Here is a 7,353-nt window from a genome sequence, read left to right on the forward strand (position 1 = left end):
ACAAACATCTCTTTTGGAGTCACGGTCTCTGGACAGACACTTCCATGATACACACCACAGAGCACTGGTGACTGCCGATGCCAGTCACAGATGTGCTTGACAAGGCCGTCCACCTCCAGACCCCTTTCAAGTGTTGGAAAGGATGTTACTTTGAGATGTAGGGTGCTCCCGACCCAAGCCATGATCTTTTCCATCACCTCAGATGCATGTGAAATTTGGGCACCGAGTAAGAAAAACAGAAGAACGGATGCATTTGAATTACGATGCTGGCAAAGAATACTGAATGCGCCAGGAGCTGCCAAACACAGCAATACATCAGCTTTGGGAGAAGTACAGACAGAATGCTCCTTAGAGGCAAGGATGGCAAGACATTAGAGCAGGATAGATGGTCCTTTTTTTTTTTGAATGGGAAATTTGTTATTTTTTTTAAATGGCAGCTCACACATAAGTTATGATTTCCTCAGACATACCCAAGCCCCATACCCCTCAATCTTACAGACACACATCACAGCATGCCGTGAACTATTTCCACTTTATTTCCTTTCAGGTTTTTCTTCAGCTTCTAATCTTTACATAGGCTTTGGAGGAGGTCGTGGGGCAGCGCCTGCAGGTCTAAATCGAGGTTGCGGGGTTCGGTCGTTCCGGGCTTCGTGTGACCGGTTCCGGACCACCTTGCTGTGGACGGCCCAACTCACGCAGTCACGCAGCTTCACGTACAGCTTGGGAAGCACGTATGCGTCGAAGACACTCGCTTCGGAGATGTCTCTGACGGCCGCGGCCTCCACTATGTTTCTTATGACGAACTTCTTAATGGCCTTGTCTTTGGGCACGCAGCGGGCGCAGTTCGTGCAGCGAATGGGCTGCACATGGCCGCGGCCCTTCTTGGCACGGCCGTTGTTAAGCCTTTTCTTCGTCATCTCGGAAGCGAGGACGCGAGCAGAGGATAGATGGTCTTGGTGATAGAAATGAAGCTGGACATCAGATGATAGAATTTTGTAAGACCAACGACGCACAGCGATCCCAACAACAACAAAAGCAATCGTCTGTGCTCTTTCCCCCCGCGTGTCTTTTCTTTCCTGGGTGTTAATAGTGAACTTTAGCTCAAGAGCTGTAAATACTGGTTGCTGGGTTTACTGAGGACCCACTGAGTCCCACTGAAAAGTCAAGGGGCTGGTGTCACTTGCCTGCCGGATATTGAGTGTCGCTACTGTGGGACATAATGAGGCAATGATGGAGGCAGAGCAAGCTTTCAGTACCCTCATCTGCTGATGTGACAGGACTCCAACGGAGAAGAGTTGCAAATAGCCATTAATCATCAGAACATTGGGCACATAAAGTATGAATCTAGGGCAATTGGAAGTTTTCAAAAGTGAAGTGGAAGACATAGATCAATATCCTAGGCAGTACTGAAATGAAATCGATTGCTTAGGGTCATTTTGATTTAGACAATCATACAGTCCACTATGCTTGGAATGACATATTGAATATCAATGGCATTACATTCATTGTCCAAAGGAAGATTTCAAGTACATCACTGTCAGTTATAATAGTCCCCAAAGAAGACAAATCAATAAGCTATTCAAATTTATGCTTTAATCGTGGTTAAAATGGAAGAAATTGAAGATGTTTCCCAATTTCTATACTGTGAAATTGATAAAAAATGCAATCAAGATACATTCATAATATTGGTGATTGGAATATAAAAGATGAAAAAAATAGGAAGGCTCAGCAGTTAGAATGAATGACTGAGATGATGGAGAAATCAGTGCCCACAGTCAGAGCAAGGTCAACTGGCGAACAGACCATTCATATCTCATGTGCAAGTTCAAGGTGAAGAAAATTAAAACAAGTTATGAGAGTCAAAATATTACCTTAGATATATCCCAACTGAATTTACACACCATTTCATGAACAGACTTGATGCATTGAACTTTAATGATCCAAGACCAGAGAAGTTGTGAAATAACACCATGTATATCATACCTGAGGAAAGTAAAAATCATTAAGAAAACGGGGAAGAACAATAGATCACAATGTATGACAGGAGAGACTCTGAAACTTGCTATTGAACATAGAGCAGCTAAAGAGAATGAGCTCAATGATGAAGTAAAATAAGGGGAGTGGATTTCAGTAGGTGGCTCACAAAGACAAAGGAGCATACTAAACTGCAATGTGCCAAGGCCTTAAGTTAGGAAACTGCAAGAGAAGAAGATGTTCAGTATTTCTTAGCTGGCAGAATCACAGAAATGTTTCAAGGGTGGAACTGAGGTACTGGAGGATTATAGGATCGCAATGAATCGGAATCAAGTCAATGGCAGAGAGCTATGGTTTAAAGGACTATGCAGCAAGTATCAAAAGAAGGCGGAAGGAACACCCACCATCACTGAGCTAAAAGGAACTGGCCAAAGTTCAGCCATTTGAGGAGGTAACATATGACGAAGAGCTCATACTTCCGAAGGTAGAAGTCCAAACTATTCTGAAAGTCCTGACACACAACAAGGCTCCAGGAGTTGATGGAATACCAATTGAGATGTTCCAATACACAGATGCAGGGCCAGAAACAGCCAGCGCTCTAGTTCAGAAAATTCAGAAGACAGCTAGCTGGTAAACAAAAGTGCAAGATATCTATATACCTGCCACTCAACAAGCAATCCGACAGAATGTGGACTTCATTAAACAATATCACGACTACCGCATGCAAGTACATTTTTGCAGAAGACAATTAAAAAGCAGTCGCAGCAGCACGTCAATAGGGAACTGCCGTGAATTCAAACTGTATTTGGCAAGTTGTGGGATGAGGGATAGATATCTTGCTGGTGTCAGATAGCTCTTAGTTGAAAGAAATTTATCTGTGTTTACTTAATGATACAAAGGCAAAATTCTGTGTGGATACTAACAAATTATGGATAATATTGGGGAAAAAAAAGAATTCCAGAACACTAAAATGTAGTAATTCTGAACCTATACATGTGATAAGAACTATACACGGGAAAGCACAAGGGGAAACTGCTTGGTTTAAACTCTTCAAAGATGTGTAGCGAGGCTGCATCTTTTCATGATACTCATTCAGCCTGCATGCTGAGCAAATAATCCAAGAGGCTGGACCATACGAAGGAGAATGTGGCATCAAGATTGAACAAGGGCTCGCTGATGACCCGGGATGTGCAGAAAGCAAAAGGATCTGAAGGACTTACTGATAAACACAACAGCCCCAGTTATGGATTGTACCTTAACTTAAAAACAAAAAGAAAGAATCAGAAAATCCTGACCACGGAGCCACTGAAAACATCATGGTAGATGAAGGAACGATTGACACTGTTAGGATTTCATTGTGTTTTAATCTATAATCCATTCCCATGGAAACAGCAGTCAGTAAATCAAATTATGTACTTCCATTGGGCAAATCTGTTGTACACCATCTGTTTAAAGTGGTAAAAGCAAAGATGTCACCTGGAAGACCAAAGTGCGCCTGACCCAAGCCATGGTGCAGTCAATCACCTCCTTATGCATGTGAAAGCCGAATGAGGAAGACAGAAAAAGAAGGGATTCGTTGGCATTGCAGTGGTGATGAAGAACATTGAAAGAACCAAGGACTGCTGGAAGAATGAGCCTATGGGTCTGAAGGAAGTGCAGTCAGTCAGAATGCTCCTGAGAAGCAAGCCTGGTCAGCCCCATTTCACTTCCTGTGGGCACGTTAACGGGGGCACCAATCTGTGGAGGATTGAGGATCTGCTGAAGGAGGTCCGGGAAAAAGAGGAATTCCTTCACTGACATGAACTGGCACAGTGGCTGCAACAATGGCTTCACATAGCAATGAACGTGAGGATGATACGTGGCAGCACGGAATTCTGCTCTGTTACTATGGGTCAGAACCACCTGTGCCTAACAATTACCCCCCTGCTGACAGATAAGGAAATTGCCTTTGTAAGAGGCTTAGAACCTGGCCAGCGAGGACTATATTCAGCCAAGAACAGAGTCAATACAAACCAGCAAGAACAGAGTCAATACGAACCAGGCCTCTCTAGCTGCAAGCCTGTGATTTCCACGACACCATGCTGTTTCCCAAGGAGCCCTGGCAGCACGGTGGGTTAAGCACTGGGTTGCTAACTACAGCGTATCAGTTCAAAACCACCCGCTTCTCTGAGCCGGTCGACTCCCAGATATAAAGATGTCCTCCCACAATATTTACTTGCTACTCTCATAAATAATCTACTCCAATAAATAGTCAGTGTCTCAGAAACCCACTGACGCCCTTCTGCCCTGAGTCAGAACTAAATGAATGCTGAGAAGTGTTTTTTTTTTTTTCTTCACAAAAATGTACTAGCTTTCTTTGGGGCAGGGGCAAAGGATCTGTTTAGGGAAATTCACTGGTAAGGAAAACCATACTCCTGTCAGGTCAAGATACAGGAGAGACCTCAAAGAATAACTTGACGTGAAATTTTCCTTATCCATTGTGTTAGTCTGGAAACAAATCCATAGAAACTCATGTGTATAAAAGAGAGTTTTATATAAAGGGTAATTGTACATTAAGGAAGCATCCCAAGCCAGTCTAGTCCAAGACCATAAGTCCAATATTAGTCCATATGTCTGAAACCAATCTATAAAGTCCTCTTCAGACTCAGGAAAGACATGCAATGACACCGAGTGCAGGGCGAGCACAGGTCAGTGGGTGGAAAGTCTTGGAGCCAGTGGGGTTGTAAGGCATCTCAGCGCTGGCAGGGGCCTCATGTGGTCCCCTAGTTCCCAGGGCTGCATCAAGGCAGGTCCATGTGGCTTCTCCAGCACACAGCACTAGCATGGTTCCATGTGTCTTGTCAGCTGCAATGTCTCCCAGGGAGTGACTTGAGAGTCTCTCCCGCCTTCAAGGAGGAAAAAGCAAATTTCCCAGAATTCTCAGGAGAAAGCCATGCCTACACAGAGGCCTCATTGGGTATTATCTGAATGACAGACTAGACTCCACCCTACACTCTTAATCCTGAAATCGAGAAATGATTATATAACTACCACACCCATCCAGATTTAAATGCTCTGTTTGCTGAGGGGATGTATCGTTACAACTCTACATTTAACACGAACTGTAAAGTACATGTCAATGCAGAAAGGAGCTACAAGTCATCATTTGGAGTTCTTGAAAATAAGTGTCTTAATTGGTAATACTTATTAAAATGCTAAGCCTCTCTATCTATAGAGCAATTCCCTTCCCGGGCTTCATTATTGTTACTTGCTGTCAAGGGGCCTCAGACCCAGGATGACCTCCTGCATAACAATAAAATGTTGCCTGACCCTATGCCACATTCAGGAATGTTGATATTCTAGTGCCCATTTTTGCATGAATTGTGTTGGCCCACCTCATTTAGGGATCTTTGCTAGGAATTTCCCTTGGAGAGATGTATCTATGAAAGTGTACCACATCAAAGTACAAACATCACAGCACCAAGGTTTACTACCAGGGTTCTGTATCCTTCACTAGGGATGGAAGAGGTAAATCAGTGGTTCTCAGCCTTCCTGATGCCGTGAACCTTTAATACCATTCCTAGAGTGGTGGTGAACCCCACCCATAAAATTATTTTCATTGCTACTTCATCACTCTAATTTTGCTACTGTTATGAATCATGATGCAAATCTGATATGCAGGATGTATTTTCATTGTTACAAATTGAACATAATTAAAGCATAGTGATTAATCACAAAACAATATGTAATTATATATTGTGAAATATTTGTTTTCCGATGGTCTTAGGTGACCCCTGTCAAAGGGTCATTTGACACCCCCAGGGGTCACGACCCACAGGTTGAGATCTTCTGAGGTAAATGATTTAGGGATGGGATATCAGATTATACCAGTATTTAAAACTAGGAGTCCTTTCTCGTATGTGCTTTAAAAAGAGAAAATAAATGGCCCGTTATGTGTACTTTTTAAACTTACCATAAGCACACATTACGTCTGAATGTTCTGTGAAGTCACAAGCCAAAATATCCTGCTTTGATCCTTCTCTATAGTAGAAAAAGCGCCCTTGTGGGGTAGTGGGTCACCAGCTGGGCTGCCAGCCCCAAGGCCAGCAGTTTGAACCCACTGGTAGCTCCTCCGGCGAAAGATGAGGGTCTCCACTCTGGTAAAGTTACAACCTCAGACACCTAAAGGGGGCAGTTCTCGTCTTCCCTAGAGGGTGCTATGAGTCATAAATGACTTGATGGAAGTAATTTTTATATTTTAATCTAGGAAAAATAATTGGTTTTAAAGGTATTATGTTCCCCTTATTGTCTTTCAGCAACAACAGACCTCTTCTGTGTTTCATACCTGAACACTAGAAACCTTCATAGGAAACACTTCCCTAACTCAATGATTAGATTTAAAAATAAGACCGTCTTTACTGTTCTAGGAAAATTAAGCACTGGTTGCAAGAAGCAGTGCCCCCTGGTGGTCATGAGGGAGAAGACACAGGTGGTCATGGGAGAAGATAACAGGTGCATGTGTACACACACACACACACACACACACACACACACACACACACCGATGTCTAGAGACGATTCTGACAGCCTAGGGTAATTTTAAATCACAAGTCAGCAAGTACTAGACACCTAGGCTAATTTTAAACTCCAAAGTCAGCACAACCATGCCCCCTTTTGCTAACCCTTTTCCTGTTTACTTCCTTGCCTACATTCATGCAAGGCCCTAGCATGCACACGGCATGCCCAGGTTCATGCCTGGACCTGAGGAATGTGATTAGACCAGGGTTGGTCCATTCATAACCCATAGACACAGGCAGGCCAAGTATCCTTCATCCGATAAAAACTCCTGGAGAGAGCTCTTTCAGCAGTAATTCATTTCAGTCGCCACCCACTGTGCTGGATGGTTTTCTTTCCTTCCTAAATAAACTTCACTTTCTGCTTGCATTTGTGGTCCCTGAGTTCATTCTTTGGTTTGCAAGACCCTGGACACATCAAAGCAGGCGCAACAGTCAGAGACACAAGGGAACAAAAGCCAAAACAAAACTCACTTCCATCAAGTTAATCCCAATTCACAGCTACTCTATAGAACAAGGTAGAACCGCCCCATGGGATTGTGAGACTGTAACTCCTTACTGGGCTAGAAAGTTTCATCTGTCTCCCGTGGAGTGGCTGGTGGTTTCAAACTGCTGAACTTGCTGTTAGCAAGCCAAGGCTTAACACCACCTGAGCTCATTTTACACAATAAACAGGTGTGTAATATGGGGCGAGTGTCTTTTGTTGTTGAGAAATATTTTATGTCTTTAAAGAAATATTTTGTTTCCTCGTTCCTCACTGAATTTCAGAATGAGGTAGTTATGGTCTGTTTTTTGTGATACAGAAAAGGCTTACATACAAATGCTA

The 7,353-nt window shown here is 43.2% G+C and overlaps 1 pseudogene; it reads right to left on the bottom strand.

Moving 5' to 3' along the window:
* Positions 1–473: 473 nt before the first annotated feature.
* On the bottom strand, positions 474–917 carry LOC142452758 (small ribosomal subunit protein eS26 pseudogene; annotated as a pseudogene).
* Between the last annotated feature and the right edge of the window lie 6,436 nt (positions 918–7,353).

This window comes from Tenrec ecaudatus, chromosome 7, assembly GCF_050624435.1.
Source record: "Tenrec ecaudatus isolate mTenEca1 chromosome 7, mTenEca1.hap1, whole genome shotgun sequence".
Classification (NCBI taxonomy): Eukaryota; Metazoa; Chordata; class Mammalia; order Afrosoricida; family Tenrecidae; genus Tenrec; species Tenrec ecaudatus.